General features: G+C 51.9%; 1 long non-coding RNA gene across 1 annotated transcript in view; it reads right to left on the bottom strand.

Moving 5' to 3' along the window:
* LOC135210487 (uncharacterized) overlaps positions 1-19,260 on the bottom strand; it is a 44,613-nt gene extending 25,353 nt beyond the window's left edge. Inside the window, exon 1 of the long non-coding RNA XR_010313514.1 lies at positions 19,148-19,260. This is a non-coding gene — a long non-coding RNA (uncharacterized LOC135210487). The remainder of the gene's footprint in view (positions 1-19,147) is intronic.
* Between the last annotated feature and the right edge of the window lie 1,745 nt (positions 19,261-21,005).

Genomic DNA, 21,005 nt, shown 5'->3' with positions numbered 1-21,005 from the left:
CCTCCCTCAAGGAGAGGAGCAGCGACAGACCCCTCTCGGTCTCCTCCAACCACCTGTGCGTACGACCTGGCTGGTCCGAGAACCGTGCCTGGTACGTACGACGACGTGGTGGGATCCTGAGGGGTGCACCCCTCACGATCACTCCTCAATACCTCGCCCCTCCCGGTGTAACCCGAGGAGGTTGAAGGTATGGGAGAGGAAGACCTGACGCTCCCTCCTCTCGCTCGCTGGCAGAACCAGCGGGCTTGGAAGACTGCAGGCGATCGCCAACGCGCGGTGGCGATCGAGCTGCAGACCTAGTCGAGCCGTCTCGCTGTGGAGAACGGCTGGACCGAGAACAGCGGCCCCCGGTCTCGTGTGTCAGAGGAGCTGGTGCTGGTCGCCGTACCCGATCGCTCTCTGTGAGAGTGACGGTCAGGCGACCGGCGAGCTCCACTGTCACGGTGAGATCGGTGCGTATCCTCACGTGCGTCAGTTCGCTGGTACCAGCCGTGGCTGGTGCGGCGAACGGGGGGACCTCTTCCCAGCCTCAAGCCCGTGGCCGGTCATGGACCGTCACGTCCGCCCGGGTAGCCAGCTGCTCGCCGCGGAGAGCGAGAGCTGGTCTGGTGAGAGTCGCGTGAGCGGCTGTCACCAGTCTTCCGCTCCGTGCCGTGAACCTGACGCTGAGCGAACTCAGAGGTCTGGTTCCTGGCTGCACGGTCGCTGGTAGGCGACCGTACACTCGGTACCTCTCGCGAACGAGGAGGCCGAGACGGACCCTGCTGCTGTGGCCGAACCATGACAGCAGGTTGAGGAAGTGCCGGTGTTAGCCGGCACTCCTCTGGTCCCCGTAGTCTTCTTCCTTGCGGAAGAAGAGACGGGTCCTGCCCCCGAAGGAGCTGGGTGACCAGCGGAAGAACCCCCCGTCTCACCAGAGCGAGACGGGCCCTTAGAAGTTCCCGAAGGAGACTTCTTAGGGGGGGGGGGGGGGGGAGGCTTACCTCTTCTTCTTCGGCAGGGGAGCCTTAGGAAGACGAAGGGGAAGAGGCGGGCAGACGACGACGAAGACGAAGAAGACGATGAAGACGACGACGACACCTTCCTCCTCTTCTTCTTCTTCTTCGTCAACCTTCAGGACCGACGTCAGATCTGTCATCCAGAGCGGAGCCGGGGCTGCTGTTGCCGAAGCAACAGGGCCGGACGCACCTGTCCGAAACAGATCAGCATCGGGAGCAGCGGCGCCAGGAACAGGAACAACATCAGCAGGTGCAGGCATCACAGGAACGGCAGAAGACCGCAGGAGCAGGTACAGGAACGGCAGCAGTGGTCCACGTCACGTCCGTGGACAGCAGCTGGGCAGGTACGGCAGGTACGGCAGACTGTGTAGGCGGTCCAGATGGGCGGACCAGCGGCACAGACATCCTAGGTACCGGTGGGAGGTCCAGGGGCGAGCTCTTCGGGCACACGAAGTCCGGTCGCGGCAGCACGGCAAACACAGGCGGCGGCATCACACTCCCCCGAGTTACGGCGACTGGCCCCTGCACCGATGTAGTGGGTGTCACAGAGACCGCGTGCTGGGTGTACACCAGGTGAGGAGGTGAAGCGTAGCCGGTGTTGTAATGGTCGTGGTGGTGGTCGTGACCGTTGCATGGGTGACCGCCACGGCGCCAGCGAGATGGTAGAGCAGCCCCTGGACACTCGGCATGCCCTGCAGCCCCAACGATGCCCACACCTGTCCGAGGTCATCCTTCGCGGCAACCGCACCTGAGGAGGCAAAAGTCGGGTGATTAGAGGGATCCTCTACCCGCTCGCGCGAAGACGAACGGATAGAGGACCCAGAGTACAACTCGACGTCAGGTATCTAGCGCCCTCCTCCACACTCGACAAGTCAGGAGAGGAGAAGGACCTAGAAACCCCACCCCGAAGGGGAAGGCGCAAGACGTGGAAGTTGAGCGGGCGGCAGGAAAGAAGACGAAGTGTCCGTCACCAAAGGAGTCGCGGGAGAGCTTTCCGACGACTCCTTGCAGGCCTTCGCTTCTTCCTCCTGCCCCATACAAAATCCACTGCGCCTCCAACCAATTAATAAACACATTACAAGGCTCGGCTCGGGAGCATTCGCGCCCCCGACACCGAGCACACAAATATGAGGGTCTATCTACGGGAAAGAGCGGAACTTCCCGCATTTACGCCCTTCGGTACCCGGCATAGTCTCCGTGGGGTAGCGAGGCGAGGAGATTCCATCATTAATTAATTGCAGTTCAATTAATATGAAAAGAGAGAAATGATTGTACTTACAATGAATTCTTTCATACACAAACACAACCATATACTCAAGAAAGCAAACGACGAGAAGCGGGCAGAGAGCGTCGAACACACACGTCCACTCGCTGTGAGGCCGAAAGCAAAAGTGGTTTGTTTACCTCCCAGTCGCGCGCGCGCGCCTGTCGGACAAGCAGTTAACTACCGAACCCCTTGTTCGAAAGCTTACGACCTATCCAGCTGCCGCTAGTACCTTCCTATTGTAAAAGGACCGAAGGTTTGTATGCCGTGTCGGAACAAATCTCCATTTCTTCTTCACTCATCATAATGATTAACAAAAGAAATGCAAAGTACTTACAATCATCTGATTTATACAGAAAGAGAGGGCAAATACTCAAACTCAAAGCAAACGACAAAGCGGGCAGAGCGATGACGAGCACGTCCTTCCCACACACGGCCGAAAGCAAAAGTGATTTGTTTACCTCCCAGTCGCGCGGCGCGCGACGATCGGACAAGCAGTTAACTACCGTTCTCCCCTTGTTCGAAGCTTACGACCGTTCCAGCTGCCGCTAGCTACTTCCTATTGTTAAAGGACCGAGGGTTTGTATTACGTATCGGAACAAAAGTACATTATAACGCATCCTGACACCGGAGATGGGCATCACTCGCGACTTGTTGTTGGTGAGAAACGGAGCTAAAGACCTCTACTCTCCTTTCGAAATACTAGCTAGATAAGTAGTATTTTCTCCAAAGTTATAAATTAGGCACAGGATATAGGTACGGCAGCCGTATCCCGATCGTGGTAGATATTGGTACGGCAGTGATTGCGCATGCGTCAATTTCAGACTTCCTGCCGTACAAATAATATAGTGCGGTGAGGGTACGGCAGATTCTGTCATTGGTGCCGCATTTGCGCTCTTGACTTGCTGTAGATACGGCAGTTAGCTGTATCCGTTTACCAGTTTGCTAATCATACTGTATTATGTAAAACCAGAGTTCGGCTTTTAGGTGGGAAAGTCACACTTTTTGAACATCTTTCCCCCTTTTTTCAGTTAGCAAAATGTCCCTCCCCCCTTTTTTTTGTTTGTTTGGCTTTTGTGAATTTTGTCCCGCTTTTTTGTACTACAAAAACAACACTATCCCGATTTTAATGGAATAATGCTGAAATTTGGTTTAACATGACAATTTGTCGAAATTGCATTTTTCCTAACTATACAAACCTGAGGTCCTTTAACAATAGGAAGGTAACTAGCGGCAGCTGGGACGGTCGTAAGCTTCGAAGGGCAAGGGGAGAACGGTAGTTAACTGCTTGTCCGATCGTGCGCGCGCCACCGCGCGCCCGAGAGGGTGAAGAATCACTTTTGCTTTAGGCCCATGCAAAAAGTTGCAGAGTGAGGGGTGGCATGAGGTGGGACTATATGTAAAGGACCTCAGGTTTGTATAGTTAGGAAAAATGCAATTTTCGACAAATTGTCATTTGTTCCGATACGTAATACAAACCCCTCGGTCCTTTCCTTTAACAATAGGAAGACTCACTTCTTGGTGGGAGGAATCTGAGTCTTTTTGGTGACAGACTGGTGTTCGTCCAACCCTGGAGTGCCTCCGGTCGTAATTGAGCAAGGGAGGGATCCAAACCTCTTGTCCTGATTGATCGGTGGTGTGCACCGCAGGATCAATGGTCAGACCTCTGGGCCAAGTACTAAGAGAGAGGCAAGCGTATCTCTTCGTACCAGCAAGCAAGAACTTGTTCCTGTTTGCAAGAGACAATCATAAAATGATGGGTTTGTCTCAATTTGGCATCCACTTCCACCCCCTTGTTGGAGGAATGTGGGTGGATATTTACTCCTATCCCTACTGAAAGGGATAGGATGGGCTCTATGAGTAGCTCACCTGCATCTCGTCCTTACCCAGCAGGGTGACGACCGTGTCCCTCTACCCAAAGGTAGAGGGAAGAAAAAGATGGGAAGAGGAGCCAGTCACACTCTCATTCCTCATCCATTTCTTACGGTCACACCAGGAGACGATGCTGTTCAGCCTGCGAGGGTCTGGGTTAACTACACAACGTGTTGAGCACCACCACGGTTCCTTAAGGAAAAAGATCCAAGGAACTGTGGGCAATATCCTGAAGGTAGAAGGAGGTGCATGCGGTCTTGGTTGGACCAGGCGCCTGCCTTCATTACCTGCGCCACGGAGAAGTTCTTGCGGAACGCGAGAGAATGATTGAAGAGGCGTCCACACTCATCCTGGGTGTCGAGTTTCTTCAGACAGCTCCGTCGCACCTTCACAGGACAAAGCAGCATAACCTTCGTATCGGAGGCGGTGACGTCCATTAGGGAGGGTATTGTGAAGGACTCGAACCAATCGTCAGTTACCGAAGGGTTCTGAGTCTTCGCTACGAAGATCAGTACGAAATCGAGCGTCACAATCCCCATCCCTTTATGTGCTTGACTTCTCAAGAGAAGTCATGCAGTTACCTAAGACGAAAAGAAGGGAATAGTCGTATGACCTATCCCTCTTCTCGACTTTGGTTATGTACAGTACTCATACTGACAAGCTATTAAGACGAAGTAATGATTGCTCTGGAACAACCGAACTAAGTCCACAGCATAGTTCGTAACTGACTCGGGCGCTCTGACAGCTGCCGACTGACTGGTTCGGAATCAGTAGAGGCAAGTTGTCCAAGCATCCGGGTAAAGTCCCACGTGGACCTTCGCCCTTTAAAGAGTTATGCTGAGAGACCAAACAAATAAAATATTTGTTAGTCACCGATGCCGGACGGCGCGGCGATGATTCTCTTAATGCATAAGCTCAAAAGGGCGGAAAGTCAATTGCCTTCAAGAGACCGAGGTCCCTGATGGCAAGAAAATCTCATAGACGTCGAATCTCAGCTTAAGGAGGAAACCAACACTATGTGACGTTGAAGACGAAGGTATGGCAATGAATGCAACCTACGTCTTCCAGCTGAATCGAGAGAAGGAACCTCAAGATTCTAAACCTGTGCTTACAAATGACTGAAAACGCTAACCGCCATTTCATTGCTGTCGTTGTGCAATGAAAGCGGGGGTGCATTGAAATTTTTTTTTTTTTTTTTTTTTGCGCGGGGTTCGTTCTTCAGTAATGAAACACAGGGGAGAGCCGCTTGAAGAACTGCTTCTCATGGGCTGAACGTTTGGAAGTAGAGCTGGCAGGTGTGGGAGTAGGCGATGTCTTTCAATACTCTGCTAATCGGGCGGGTGAACAATGAACAATTGGTACACCTCCGAAGTACAAGATATTTTGAGGACAAACTCAGATTCCGCAAAAATCATTCGCATTATCGGGATTACGATGCAGCAAGAGACTATTACAGAATTCTGTTACCGTGCGGTAAACAGAAAGATGAGAGTCGAATAGATATCTCTGTTTAAAATTCTCGCAATACCGAAGACGATGAATACTAGCGTTTCTCAGCAGTAGATGGTCATTCATGTATGCGAGAGATCCCCGTTAATCAGAGACTTAAGTCCTGATTGTTGGGCAGAGATACGGTTGTTATTCAATCAAAGCAGGTGAGAAAGACATAAACAACCGTCTATCTCAAAGCGGCAGCTGATACTGAAATGCCTCGGGCAATTCAATACGCAGTAGCTGTCGCTGACTCGTCATCCTGAGTTGCCAAGTAATCCTTTCCACGAAGGAATGCGTTCGGCTAGAACCACCGAGCATAAAAAGATATGCTCGAGCAATTATATTTAAGCGAAACGAATTTCGGTAAATATAAAAGCTTAAATGGTGTTGTTGTGACAACACCATAAGTATATAAAATTGAAACTGGAAACTCCTGGGAGGTTGCAGGCAACCCGGGTGCAGTTCAATTAGAATACTTTCGTCTAAGTCGCAATCCGTAGAATAACCAGGATATGCGCCTACCCCTCGGACCATTCAACTGCTTAGCAGAATCATGTCGCGAGGTTAATATACGTAGTATATTTGTAGGATTCTGAACAACGATCTCCATCCTAAATTCTTTCCTTCAAGAAAACAAAAGATGACAATTGTCCAAAATTGCATTTTTCCTAACTATACAAACCTGAGGTCCTTTTACAATAGGAATGGTACTAGCGGCAGCTGGATAGGTCGTAAGCTTTCGAACAAGGGGTTCGGTAGTTAACTGCTTGTCCGACAGGCGCGCCCTCCGCGCGCGACGCTGGGAGGTAAACAAATCACTTTTGCTTTTGGGGCCCAAGAAAAACTAAAAAAACTGCAGAGTGAGGGGTGGCATGAGGTGGGGCTATGTGTAAAAGGACCTCAGGTTTGTATAGTTAGGAAAAATGCAATTTTGGACAAATTGTCATTTGTTCCGACACGGCATACAAACCTTCGGTCCTTTTACAATAGGAAGACTCACTTCTTGGTGGGTGGAATCTGAGTCTTTTGTGAACGACTGGTGTTCGCCCAACCTTGGAAGCCTCCCTGGTCGTAAGAGCGAGGGAGGGATCCAAGCCTCTGTCCGATTGATCGGGGTGTGCACCGCAGGATCAATGGTCAGACCTCTGGACCGAGTACTAAGAGAGGGGCATGCGCATCTCTTCGTACCAGCAATGTAAGAACTTGTTCCTGTACAGGAGCAAAGTTAAAGTCATGATTTTGACTCTTGTAGGCATCCACTTCCCCCCCTTGTAGAAGGAAGTGGTGGATATTCTGCTCCCATCCCTCGTGCAAGGGATAGGTGGGGGCTCTGTGTATAGCTCACCGGCATCTCGTCCTTATCCAGCAGGGTGATGACCGTATCCCTCTACCCACAGGTAGAGAGGAAGAAAACGATAGAAAGAGAAGCCAGTCACTTCCTCATCACTATCTATTCATACAGTCACACCAGGACTCGATGCTGTTCAGCCTGCTAGGGTCTGGGTTCGCTAGACGACGTATTGAGCAGCCACCACAGGTCCTAAGGAAACCGATCCAAGGACCTATGGGCAATATCCAATAGGTATAGGGAAGTTGCCGGTGGTCTGGTTGTACCAGACCACTGCCTTCCATACCTGCGCCACGGAGAAGTTCTTACGAAACGCCGACGAGGGGCCAATACTTCTAACTTCGTGAGTTTCTCGGACGGTACGTACGGATGTCATCAGCCCCTCATACGCCCTCCTGAAGATCTCACGCAGCCAGGACGAAGAGTGTTCTTGATACTTCTTTCTTGTTGACCCCATTGCTAACGAAGAGGCGTCGACCCTCAGGCCCGAGGTGTCGAGTTCTCTTCAGATAGCGCCGTAGCGTCCTTCCCAGGACAGAGCAGCATCTCATCCACATCATTATCTGCATGACGTTCCCGTACTCTCTTCGCCGATGCCAGGTCCAGCCAGACGAGGTTCATTCGAGTTCCCTGGTGGTAAGACCTTTGGAAGCTGCTACTAAGCAAGGAGATCTCGAAACGAGTTCGAGATATCCAATCCCGTCAGTTTCAGGAGGAGCGACAAGGCGGCTCTGTATCCTTGACTGTGGGAACTTAGAGGAGCTTCCTCGGCGAAGAAAAACGAGGAAATCCGCTACCTGCTGAAGATTGGCTCTGAGAGGAGATGGGCCCCGTCCTATGACACCAACCACCGAAGACGGCCGACTTCCCCTGGTACACAGCTGCAGAGGACTGACGGACGTTTCCAGCCATCTCTGTTTTGCGCAACGAAAAAGCTTCTCGTTCGCAAGAGAAGGTGGATAACAGCCAGCCGTGAAGACGTAGAAACTGGACTGCTCGGTGGTTACCTCTCGACGTGTGGCTGGGCGAGAAGGTTGTGTTGCGAACGGGGTAATCTCTCTCGTTTTGTTCTCTTACGAGAAGAGCCAGCAGGTCCGGATACCAAATGGCTTGTGGCCATTTGGAAGCCATCAGGATCATCCTGAGATTCGGGATGACCAGTGCTCGACTGATCACCTTGCGAATCAGGCTGAACGGGGGGGTAAAGGCATAGGCGAAGAGGTTGTCCCACGGGTGTTGAAGAGCGTCCTCTGCAGCTGCCCATGGATCCGGCACGGCGAGAAGAACACCTGGAGCTTCCTGTTGTGCCGGATGGCGAAAACAGATCCTCGACTGGTCGCCCCTACAGGTCGAAGAGCCTTTCCGCCACGTCCTGGTGTAGAGACCGTTCGGTCCTTATCACCTGATCCCGACTGGGGCTGAGCGTGTCTGCTACTACATTCCTTCCCTGGAATGTAGCGTGCCGACAGCTCTATTGAGTGTGCCTCGGCCCACTCGTGCACCTGCCGAGTCAACTGATACAACGGGAGAGACACTAGGTCCCCCCTGTTTGTTGACGTAAGCCACCACCGTGGTGTTGTCGTACATCAACACCACTGAGTGTCTCATCAAGCGGTCCTGGAACTCTTGGAGAGCAAGGAACGCTGCCTTTAGTTCCAGTACATTGATGTGAAGGTGCTTGTCGTTCTCGTACCACACTCCTGAAGTCCGCAACTCTTCCAGGTGTGCGCCCCATCCCTCGGTCGATGCGTCTGAGAGCAGCTGCATGTCCGGGGGGAGAGTGCGCGGAGGCACTCCTCTTGAGGGGTTCCTGTCGTCCAGTCACCTGGCTAGGTCCTGCCTCACCTCCTGTGTCAGTGATCAAGGGAGGCTTGGGGGATCCGTCGCCTGTGACCAACTCTCCTTTGGTCTCCCTGAAGAGACCGCAGGTGAAGACGCCCGTTAGGGACTGGCTTCCCGAGTGACGACAGGTGTCCGATCACGACTTGCCATTGCTGAGCTACCTGTTCCTGCCGAGACAGGAACTGGTTGGCCGCCTCCCTGAATCTGCTACCGTGTCGATCAGCATACCCAGGTACTTCATCCTCTGCTTGTGCTCGAGATCGGACTTTTCGAAGTTCAGAGCGATCCCCAGATCGCGACAGAACTCGAGCAGTCGATCCCTGTCCTGTAGCCACTGCGAGCGGTAGCTCGCCAGGACTAACCAATCGTCGAGATATCCCATCAGACATATCCCGTGCGAATGGCCACAAGCAGACACCAGAGTGAACACTTGCGTGAACACCTGTGGGGCGGTTGAGAGACCGAAGCAACGTGGCCTGAGCTGGTACACCGTCCCGTCGAGGATGAAGCGGAGGTACTTTCCGAAGGACTGATGAATGGGTATTTGTAGATACGCATCCTTCAAGTCCACTGAAAGCATGAAATCGTTCTCCCCTGATAGAGTCGAGCACTGAGCGTGCCGTCTCCATCGTGAACCGGGTCTGGCGAACCAACCGGTTCGTGGGGGAGAGAGATCTATCACTGGGCGCCAGCCTGTCGTAGACTTTTCCATCAGGAAGAGTCGGCTGTAAAGCCCTGGTGGTTTGATCCGTACCGATTTCTACAGTTCTCTTGCTCAGTATGGTCTTGATCTCCTGTCTCCATGCTACGTCCTTCGATGCCCCTGGAACGTACGCCTGCTGTTGGACCGGGTCCCGTAAGGAGAGAGGGAATGGGGGAGGAATTGGATACTCGCTCGCCTTCCCAGTGGAACTAGCAGTTGGAGAAAAGTAGGAGCAGCCCTCGCCTTGCGGCGATGGCCTCTAAGAGTCTGGGAAAACGTATCGTCAGGAGAAAACGTTTTCCCGAGGAGGGTTACGAACTCTCACTGTAGGTAAGGGTCTGCCGCCACTGTGAACGTCGTCTGGGTGGGGCTGATCGACACCTGACAGTAGAGAGCCGATACCGCTCCGACTCATTCCAGTCCTCGTCGAGGTCGAAACCTCAGGAGGACCGAAGGGGTATTTAAATACGGTGTCCGAAGACACGTATAAACGCCTCTGTCGCAGTAGAGGAGGTGAAGTAGCTTGTTCGACCGTCCAGAACTGAGAGAGCCTTCTTGTCCGGAGACGAGAGACTACCTGGTTCAACACAGTCGGCAAGCTCCGATCGCGGCCGACCCACCGTCGATTTGGGTTCCCTCTCGGGCCCCAAAACGACTCGAGCCGAGACGTGGCTCTGCTGGTGGGAGCGGCGATCCTTCCCCGAGGTCATTGTGCTGACGAATCAGCGCCGTAACCTCGGCAAAGTTCCTCTGGATCTCGGAAGTCACAGCATCTTGCAGAGTGGGACCGTTAAGCCCTTCGAACAAGAGCATATTCCGAGAACCTTCCTCCTAAGAAGGGGGAACAGCGACAGCCCTCTCGGTCTTCCCCATCCACTTGCGCATACGTCCTGGCCGGTCCAAGAACCGTGCCTGGCACGTAGGGCGTCGTGGTGGGATCATGAGGGGCGCACCCCTCACGATCACTCCTCAATACCTCGCTCCTCCCGGTGTAACCCGAGGAGGTTGAAGGTACGGGAGAGGCAGACCTGACGCTCCCTCGTCGCTCGCTGGCAGGACCAGCAGGCTTGGAGGGCTGCAGGCGATCGTCAACCCGCGGTGACGATCGAGCTGCAGGCCTGGTCGAACCGTCTCGCTGTGGAGAACGGCTGGACTGAGCACAGCGGCACTGCTCTCGAGTGTCAGAAGAGCTGGTGCTGGTTGCCGTACCCGATCGCTCTCTGTGAGAGCGACGGTCAGGCGACCTGCAGGCTCCACTGTCGCATTGAGACCGGTGCTTGTCCTCACGGCACGTCACGTCGCTGGTTCCAGCCGTGGCTGGCACCGGCGAACGGGAGGACCTCTTCCCAGCCTCAGCCCGTGTCGGTCGTGGGACCGTCACGTCCCCCCGGGTAGCCAGCTGTTCACCGCGAGAGTGAGAGCTGGCGTCTGGTTGGTAGAGTCGCCTGAGCGGCTGTCACCAGTCTTCCGCCCCGTGCCGTGAACCTGACGCTGAGCGGACTCAGAGGTCTGGTTCCTGGCTGCACGGTCGCTGTTAGGCGACCGTACACTCGGTACCTCCCGCGAGCGAGAGGCCGAGACGGAGGACCCTGATGCAGTGGCAGAACCACTTACGCCAGGCGAGGAAGTACCGGTGTTAGCCGGTACCCCTCTGGTCCCCGTAGTCTTCTTCCTTGCGGAAGAAGAGACGGGCCCCGCTCCCGAAGGAGCAGGAGGACCAGCGGAAGAAACCCTCCCGTCCCACCGAGGTGAGACGGGTCCCGAGAAGCTCCCGAGGAAGCTTCTTAGGAGGGAGGAGGCAACCTTCTTCTTCCTCGGCTGTAAAGCCTTAGAAGTCGAAGGGGAAGAGGGGCGCGGCTGACGACACCATGAAGAAGATGAAGACGACGACCACGACACCTTCCTCCTCTTCTTCGTCAGCTTCCTCAGGACAGACGTAAGATCTGCTATCCAGGGCGGAGCCGGGGCTGCTGTAGCCGAAGCCACAGGGCCCGGACGCACCTGTACAGACAGACCACAGTCTGGGGTAGTACCACCACGAACAGGGACGACATCAGCAGGTATGGGTATCTCAGGAACAGCAGGCACGGCCAGCACATCCTCGGTAGGGACCGCCAGCGCAGCAACGGCAGGAACAGCCAGCGCAGCAACGGCAGGGATCGCCAGCGCAGCAACGGCAGGAACAGCCAGCGCAGCAACGGCAGGGACGGCCAGCGCAGCAACTGCCTGGACAGTCAGCCCAGAATCGGCAGGTACGGCAGGCAGCACCGGAAACACAGGAAGTGGAGCAGCAGGCAGCAACATCCTGTTACCGGCGGCAGGTCCAGGGGCGAGTTCTAGGGCAGCGGAAGTGTGGTCGCTGCAGCGCGGCAACCACGAGCGGCGGCGGCACGCCCCCCTCTCGGTACGGTGAACGGCACTTCACAGCGGCTGTAGGCAAGACTGTTACCACGCGAGGCGAGTACACCAGGTGAGGAGGGACGTCGTCACCTGGTTGCGTGGTCACCACTCCATGGGTGACCGCAATATGCCCAGACATAGAACCGCCGCCCCTGGACACCAGCACGCTCTGCAATTGGAAGGACGCCCATACCTCACCAAGGTCCACCCTCGTGGCAGTATCACCTGGGGAAATAAAAGTAGTAGCGTTAATGGAGGGGAAATCCCCTCGTGCGGGGGTTTGATCCCTCCCGAACGAGTGGAAGACCCCTAATACAATTGTACATCGGGCACCGAGCGCCCTCCCCCGCGCTCGACGGATCGGGCGAGGAGAAGAACGCCGATAACCTCCCCCCCCCCCAAGGGGAAGAGTCATCAGTGGGAACTGAGCGGAGGGGTTCTCGTTCCCCTCCCCCGCACAGTACCCATGTACCCAACAACAAAATAAGAGCTCTAGCAATCGTGCCATCGGCACGAATACAAGGCATACGGCTCAATTCCTGGACTGAGCGGAACTTGAACCAAATAATATTGATGCAATCAATAATAAGGAACAAAATAAAAATGCATCTTGCAAAACGATTCACTTCACAATGAAAAAGGGCTCGGATCGAGCGCATTTGCGCACTCGGTACCGAGCGTGGTAAGGGTGAAAGGTTTCATTCCTTACCTTATGAATCAAGGTTTCTGGAAACCTTGATCCATAACGAATTGATGCAATCAACAGATATATGAAAATGAAAAGACTACTGCGCTTGCGATTTCACTTCATACAATCAAAAAGAGAAGGATCAATTCCCATGAATAACGGAACATTGATCCCAGTCAACAATGCAATCTCAATAACAAAATGAAAATGAAAAAGAACTGTACTTGCGATTTCACTTCATTCAACATAAAAAGGGGGAAGGATCAATCTCCGGGCAAGCTCGGAAACTGATCCAAATGAGTATTGCTACAATAAAAATCTATGAAAATGAAAAAGAATACTGTACTTGCCTATTCACCACTTTCATACTGAATAAGTTTCCGTGCCGATAGTATTCGTTCGGCAACGGGCACATAGGTCAAAAAAATATAAATGAAAAGAGTACTTACTTACGATTTTCATCTACACATTTCTAACCCAATATACGCTCGGAGCGAGCGCTCCCGCCCTCGGCACCGAGCATACACAATACGAGGATCATTCTGGGAAAATGAATTCCCGCAATTACGCCCTTCAGTCCCGGCACTCGGGTAATCGGAGAGCGTTGTGCAGCAAGATCCTTTAATTCACAATTGAATCAATGAAATGATTGTACTTACAATTCAGTTTCACTAGATACATCGAAAAAGAAAAACACAATCATGCGAAAGCAAACGACGATGAAGCGGGCAGAGAGCGATGATACACGTCCACACGCCAGCAGGCCGAAAGCAAAAGTGATTTGTTTACCTCCCAGTCGCGCGCGCGCGCCTGTCGGACAAGCAGTTAACTACCGAACCCCTTGTTCGAAAGCTTACGACCTATCCAGCTGCCGCTAGTACCTTCCTATTGTAAAAGGACGAGAAGGGTTTGTATGCCGTGTCGGAACAAATAAGGATTGGAGATCGACCACCTTCGTTCTCTATTAAAGAGAGTGAAGGAGAAGTCTTCCTCGAAGGAAAGCTTCAATGGTGAACAGAATACTAAGACGATAGTTCCAGCCAAACTGGATATTCCCGTCCATTCTTCTCTATTCCAGGTTGGTCGCCTACTGTGAGATAGTCTTCTTTCAGCAGCAGTCTTCTTCCTAATGCTAGAAATTCCAGGAATTCGAGCATAGGCGAGGTTCCCGATTATCGTGTAACATATCGGGGATTCTCGTCTCGCTCACTTTGGACCGTGGTCTCGCCTAAGTGTTTGGAGATCGTAAGAAACTAACACTCTGAATGCGCTAGAAATTCCGTAGAATTTTAAGCAGTCTGCGAAACCCCCACCGAATTCGCCAAACGATATCGGCTGGTGGTCCTCTCGATTCCCGTAGAAATCGAGAATGGGGCAGGATCCCTCCTCAACGACCGGGGCTTACGTCAGGTAGGACCCGAAGGTCCCCCCTGGTAGCGCAGTCCCCAACGTGGGATCCTACAGAGAAATCTCTGTAGGATCCTTCCCCTTTCCCTCGTAGCCGTAAGGAGAGAGGGAATGGGGGAGGAATTGGATACTCGCTCGCCTTCCCAGTGGAACTAGCAGTTGGAGAAGAGTAGGAGCAGCCATCGCCTTGCGGCGATGGCCTCTCAGAGTCTGGGAAAACGTATCGTCAGGAGAAAACGTTTTCCCCGAGGAGGGTTACGAACTCTCACTGTAGGTAAGGGTCTGCCGCCACTGTGAACGTCGTCTGGGTGGGGCTGATCGACACCTGACAGGAGAGAGCCGATACCGTCCTCCGACTCATTCAGTCCTCGTCGAGGTCGAAACCTCTCAGGAGGACCGAAGGAGTATTTAAATACGGTGTCCGAAGACACGTAGAAACGCCGCTGTCGCAGTAGAGGAGGTGGAAGTAGCTTGATCGACCAGGCCAGAACTGAGAGAGCCTTCTTGTCCGGAGACGAGAGACTCTGGTTCAAGACAGAATCGGCAAGCTCCGATCGCGGCATACCCACCGTCGGTTTGGGTTCCCTCTCGGGCCCCAAAACGACTCGAGCAGAGACATGGGCTCTGCTGGTGGGAGCGGCGATCCTTCCCCCCGGTCGTTGTGCTGACGAATCAGTGCAATAACCTGGGTAAAGTTACTCTGAATCTCGGAAGTTACAGCGTCTTGAGGAGTAGGACCGTCCAGTCCCTCCAACAAGAGCAGCTCCCAGGACCCTCCTCCTTCAGAAGAAGGACCACGCAAACGAGATCCCTGACGGTTGCCTCCAATCACTTGCGCGTACGTCTGGTTGGTCCTAAGACCAACCCTGGCACGTGCGGCGTCGTGACGGGATCGTGAGCGGCGCATCTCTCACGATCACTCCTATATACCTCGCTCTTCCTGGCGTATGCCGAGGAAGTTGAAGGTATCGGAGAGACAGAACTGACGCTACCCACTCTCCCCCTGACGGTCGCCTCCAATCACTTGCGCGTACGTCCTGGTTGGTCCTAAGACCATACGTGGCACGTGCGGCGTCGTGACGGGATCGTGAGCGGCGCACCTCTCACGATCACTCCTAGCTACCTCGCTCTTCCCGGTGTAGCCCGAGGAAGTTGAAGGTAGTGGAGAGACAGACCTGACGCTCCCCCCGCTCGCTGGCAGGACCAGCGTACGTGGGGGGCTGCAGCCGATCACCAACCCGCGGTGGGGATTGATCTGCAGGCCTGGCCGTGCCGCTCACCTGTGGCGAGCGGCTCGACTGAGCACGTCGACCCCGGTCCCGTGCGTCAGACGAGCTGCTGCTGGTCACCGTATCCGCCCGGTCCCTGTGGGAGCGGCGGTCAGGTGACCTGCAGAGCTCGCTTTCGCCGTGAGACCGGAGTGAGCGTCCTCGCGGCACGTCAAACCGCTCGGTACCAGCCGAGGCTGGTACCGTCGGTCGAGGGGACCTGGGGGACCTCTTCCCAGCCTCAACCCGTGGCCGGTCAGAGACCGTCACGTCCACCCGAGGTACCGGCTGGTCGCTGCGAGAGCGGCCGCTGGCCTGGCGAGAGTCACCTGAGCGGCTCTCGACAGTCTTCTGCTCCGTGCCTCGGTCATGACGCTGAGCGAACTCAGGCGTCTTAACTTAGGCTGCACGGTCACCCGAAGGAGATCGTACACTCGGAACTTCTCGCGGACGAGAAACCGAGCCGGTACCTGGCTTAGCAGCAGAGCTGCCAAGACCAGGCGAGGGTGTACCAGCGGTAGCCAGCACACCCTTGGTCCCCGTCTTCTTCTTCTCAGAAGGGGAGACGGGCCCCGTTCCCGAAGGAACAGGAGGACCAGCAGAAGAACCCCTCCCGTCACACCGTAATGTGACGAGCCCTTCGAAGTTCCCGAAGGAGTCTTCTTAGGGGGAATAACAAAACCCGGTTACCAGCTGGTCGCTGCGAGAGCGGCCGCTGGCCTGGCGAGAGTCACCTGAGCGGTTCTCGCCAGCCTTCTGCTCCGTGCCGTGGTCTTGGCGCCGAGCGAACTCTGGCGCCGAAACTTTGGCTGCACGGTCTCCCGAGGGAGGAGAGCGTACACTCGGGATCTCCCGCGAACGAGAGACCGAGCCGGAACCTGGCGTAGCGGCATCGCCGCTAGCACCAGGCGAGGAAGTACCAGAGCTAACCGATACTCCTCTGGTCCCCGTCTATCTCTTCCTTACGGAAGGGGAGACGGGCCCCTCGGCCCGAAAGCAGGAGGACCAGCAGAAGGACCCCCGTCCCACCGAGGTGGGACGGGCCCTTAGAAGTTCCCGAAGGAGACTTCTTAGGGGGGGGAGGCAGCCTTCTTCTTCTTCGGCTTATGGGCCTTAGAAGTCGAAGGGGAAGAGGCAGCAACAGACGAAGACGAAGATGACACCTTCCTCTTCTTCGTCAGCTCACGCAGGACAGTCGTCAGGTCCTCCATCAGGCCGGAGTCGGGCCTATTGCCGAAGCAACACGGCCCGACTGCACCTGTCCGGAAGGACCTGGGACTGGGGAAGGACACACCATGGCAGGACCAGCATGGACAGGCGCAGGAACCAGGAGCGACAGGAACAGCAACCAGCTCAGGAGCGGCAGGAACAGCGGCAGCGGTAAACACAGAAGGGACAGCCAAGCCAGTAGCGGGAACCACATCAGCGACAGGTACGGCAGGCCCAGCCATCGCCTCGTAGAATCATCGGCAGCCAGCGTGGTACTGGCGGCCGGTCCAGGGGGCGAGCTGCTGGAACAGCGGAAGTCTGGGGCAGGCAACACGAAGAAAACACAGGCGGCGGCGGCATACCCCTCCTCGGTACGGCGGCGACCGGCCCTAGAAGCGGCAGACGGCGTCACCGACACAGCATGGGGAGTGTAGACCAGCGGGGGGAAGCAGCAGTAAGCGGCCGTGAAGGTTGTAGTGGAGACCACTCCAAGGTCACCGCCCCAGACCTCGCTAGACTCTGCAGCAGATCGTGGATGCTAGGCACGCCCTGCAGCCGCAGTGGTCCATACCTGTCCAAGGTCGTCTCCCACGGCTGTAGCACCTGCGGTAGCACAGACAGATTAGTAAGAGGGGTTCCCTCACGCACGGGGGGGGAGACATGCCCCACCCCGAACGGAAGGAAGGACCCCACAAAAACAAAATACGAGGAAGCTGAGCGGGGGGGCAGGAAAGAAGACGAAGAATCGGATACCAAGGGAGTCGCGGGAGAGCTTTCCGACGACTTCCTGGCAGACCTTCGCTTCCCCTACCCCCGCACAGCAGTGAAAAGTAATATGAAAATGAAAACAGAATACTGCACTTGCGATTCCACTTCATAGAACTTAAAGAGGGAAAAATCAATTCCCGGTAAGAAGAGCGGAAACTTGATCCATAATAATATGATGCTATCATAAATATATATGAAAATGAACAATACTGCACTTGCTATTTTCACTTTCACAGCAATAAATCGTAAGGATTAATTCCCGGGTAAGAACGGAAATTGATCCAAAATTAAATTTGATGCAATTAATAAATGAAAATGAAAAGAAAACTGCATTGCGAATCCACTTTCATTGCATTCTATTCATACAAAATAGGAGCCTCTTGCCGAGCGCAATCAAGCTCTCGGCAACGAACGCACAGGGCAAAAATATAATGAAAAAGAGTACTTACATCTTTCAATTACACACTTTCGCCCAAAATACATGACTCGGCGCGAGTGCGCCCGCCCTCGGCACCGAGACATAATTCAAGGGTTCAATTCATGAAAAGAGCGGAAATCGCCGTCTCTACGGCGATAGCTCCATGTTGATTCATAATTAAGTAATGAAAATGAAAACAGTGTACTTACAGTTTCATTTTCAAGTCAAACCAAACCATTAGTAGAAAACACAATATAAACAAAGCATACGACGATGGAGCGGGCAGAGAGCGATGACGAACACGTCCTTCACACCCGCGGCCGAAAGCAAAAGTGATTCTTCACCTCTCGGGCGCGCGGGCGCGCGCACGATCGGACAAGCAGTTAACTACCGTTCTCCCCTTCCCCTTGTTCGAAGCTTACGACCGTCCCAGCTGCCGCTAGTTACCTTCCTATTGTTAAAGGACCGAGGGTTTGTATTACGTATACGGAACAATTTGCCTTTTCACTACCTGGTAAATTCTATCGTCTTCTCCGACAGCTGCAATATACCCAATGAAGTGAATTAAAAGAATATTGTAAAGTGTATAACGGCCCTTGCAACTGCCGATGTCGGGCAGAATAAAGGGCCGTGAAAGTCACCAAAGATACGATGGTAGTGTATATATTTATGTATAATTCCTCTTGACTCTCCTCTTCGGAATTCTTTTCAGGGCCGATTCGATCGTTCGTGACCTACATATACCATGAATTACCCAATTTTTGAAAGCTTGAGTCTTCATAGCCTAGATGTCTATGGCTTTCTTCAGCTCGTTAAAGCCTGAAAACATCTGTTTTTCGGCAAAAACTAATGTATTATTCCGTGGTTCATGCTGTTCCGTCACCATTTTTCTTGCTGTCACTGATATGCCCAAAGACTATATACTTCAGTATATAGTCTTTGGATATGCGTGAGGCGATAAACAAGGGTTCGCGCATGCGCAATTCACTGCCGTACCAATATCTACCGAGATCGGGGTACGGCTGCCGTACCAATATCCAGTTCGTATAAATTAAGGCCAAATTTTAAGATTTAAACAGAGGGTACTGAAAAGGGCGTCCACGGCAGCGGAAATCTCACCAAAACGCTTTAAAAATTTTTAGTATAGGCTAGCCTAGTAACCAGGCCTAGGGTACGCTCCCTTCGATTAAGAGTACTAGGTAACCTTCACATTTGGTGTCGCGCGGCCCGGGAAACTGGCCCGGGAACCTGTAAACTACCCTATAACTTTTTATATATAACAAAAATACAAAATTTCTACTGAGGGTTTAGGCTTAAAACGACTCCCCTACAAAAGGTAGGCATAGCTAGGTAGGTAGCCTCTAGGTTACTCGCTCGTCTACCCTAAGCTCACGGCCGAGCCACAAATTTAAACCCCAGACGCTTCATTAACACTCATTGAGCGTCAAAAACTTCCGAATATTCTCACCATTGTGAAGTTGTATTATAGTGGGTAGTATTTATCAACGACACTTCAATACCCCATGACACTTTCAAGTTGAAACGTTTACCGCAACCTCTGCGCCTAGAGTCGCTTCTTCTTCTTCTTCTTCTTCTTCAGTAATCAGTATGGTACTTTTGGGCTTGGTTAACATTAATTTCTGTGGATTGAAAAAGAAACCCACAAAATTACTGTGTATAACGTGTTTACTTATACTAAGTATTTACATTTTATTTTACTTATAAGTAAACACGTTATACACAGTAATTTTGTGGGTTCTTTATCAATCTTCAGTACAAAAACTGAAAGAAGTTTTTGTTTGGCTCATTAACTTCTGTTTCATTTGTAATTTGCTTTCTTTTTCTAAACAGCGTAACGCATTTCAATTTACGTATGTCGTCTTTGTTCGTCATCTTCACATACTTCATTTGTATATATTTTGATTTTTATGTATTTCGTTTATACTGTACTTTGAGTTTGCCATGGGCTTGGGTGAAATTAATTTCCTTTCTTTCTTTATTTCTTCTTACATAGAGTAAGACATTTGATTCATATATATATATATATATATATATATATATATATATATATATATATAGAGTTTGATAAACCTGAGCAATGATAATTTCTTTTTCTTATTTGGCATTCGAATCTACTACTATGTCATCTCTTCGTCTTCTTCATCTATTTCATATATATTCTAAGATGTTAGGTTACATTTTGCCTTAGATGAAATAAATTGTTTTGTGTTTGCTTAAATTGTTTATATTTTTTAAAATACATTTATAAATTTCACTCTGATGTGAAATTTGAATATTTGATCAAACATCACATCAGAATAGAAGCATACAGAAACAAAAATCACAGGAAAAAACATACAAACTTTTGAAACACCGAGTCAGTGGAAAACAAATCTACTGAAATGCAAGGACATTTGACAAATAATTAGGCTGATACATTAATTACCCATATAACTTTGGTTAACGCAAATAAATACCAAATGGCAATGTCCTAGGGTAAAAGTTTTACTTGGTATTAATCTTATCGAATTGCCCCAAAATATTGAACATAATAAAGTACATAAAGGGTTTACCAATAGCTCAAGCAGTGATATTCCCATAAACCATCTCAGCGTTTCTGATCCATATAACACTGGTCTTATCGCTGTGCTATATATCTTGACTTTTAGCTTGATTGGGATTTTCTTATCACATACTACTCCCGCTACCCCTTTCCACTTCCCCCACAAAGCTTTTATCCTACTGTCAACTTCAGCCTCACATCCTCCATCTTGGCTTAAAGTATATTGATAGATCCTAGGTAACTTTAAACTTTTCTGACTGTTTTATAATCGAAACTCTTACTATCCTGTCTCTATCTTCTCTACTGCTTACCAAAACTTCTGTTTTATTCGCATTCATCTTTAAGCCGCCCCTCTATAAAGACTTGCAACGCTCCAACCCTTCTCTGCGGGTCCTCATTTTCAGCAGTAATCACCAGATCATTGGCATACAACAAGTTAACAACTCCCACAGCTCTTCATTCCTGATCTCTTCACTTAACACATCCATGACCAGTACAAACAAAAATGGGCTTAATGATGACCCCTGGTGTAATCCAACACTAACTTCAAAATTTCCTGTTTCCCCAACTGCTTTGATATATCATCTCGACCAGCCTAACCAACTTTTCTGGGACTTTCCACTTCCTCAAACACTAAAACATCACTTCTCTTGGGCTTTCTCTAGGTCTATAAATGCACAATAGAGCTCCTAGCTGGATTCTCTCTAGCCTCTTTTCCTGTAGCTATCTTACTATGAAGATGGCATCTTCCGTCCCTCTTCCT

The sequence above is a fragment of the Macrobrachium nipponense genome, chromosome 39 (genome assembly GCF_015104395.2).
Source record: "Macrobrachium nipponense isolate FS-2020 chromosome 39, ASM1510439v2, whole genome shotgun sequence".
Taxonomy (NCBI): domain Eukaryota; kingdom Metazoa; phylum Arthropoda; class Malacostraca; order Decapoda; family Palaemonidae; genus Macrobrachium; species Macrobrachium nipponense.
Note: the sequence above shows the minus strand (reverse complement) of the source record. Positions and strands in the feature narration are given on the sequence as shown.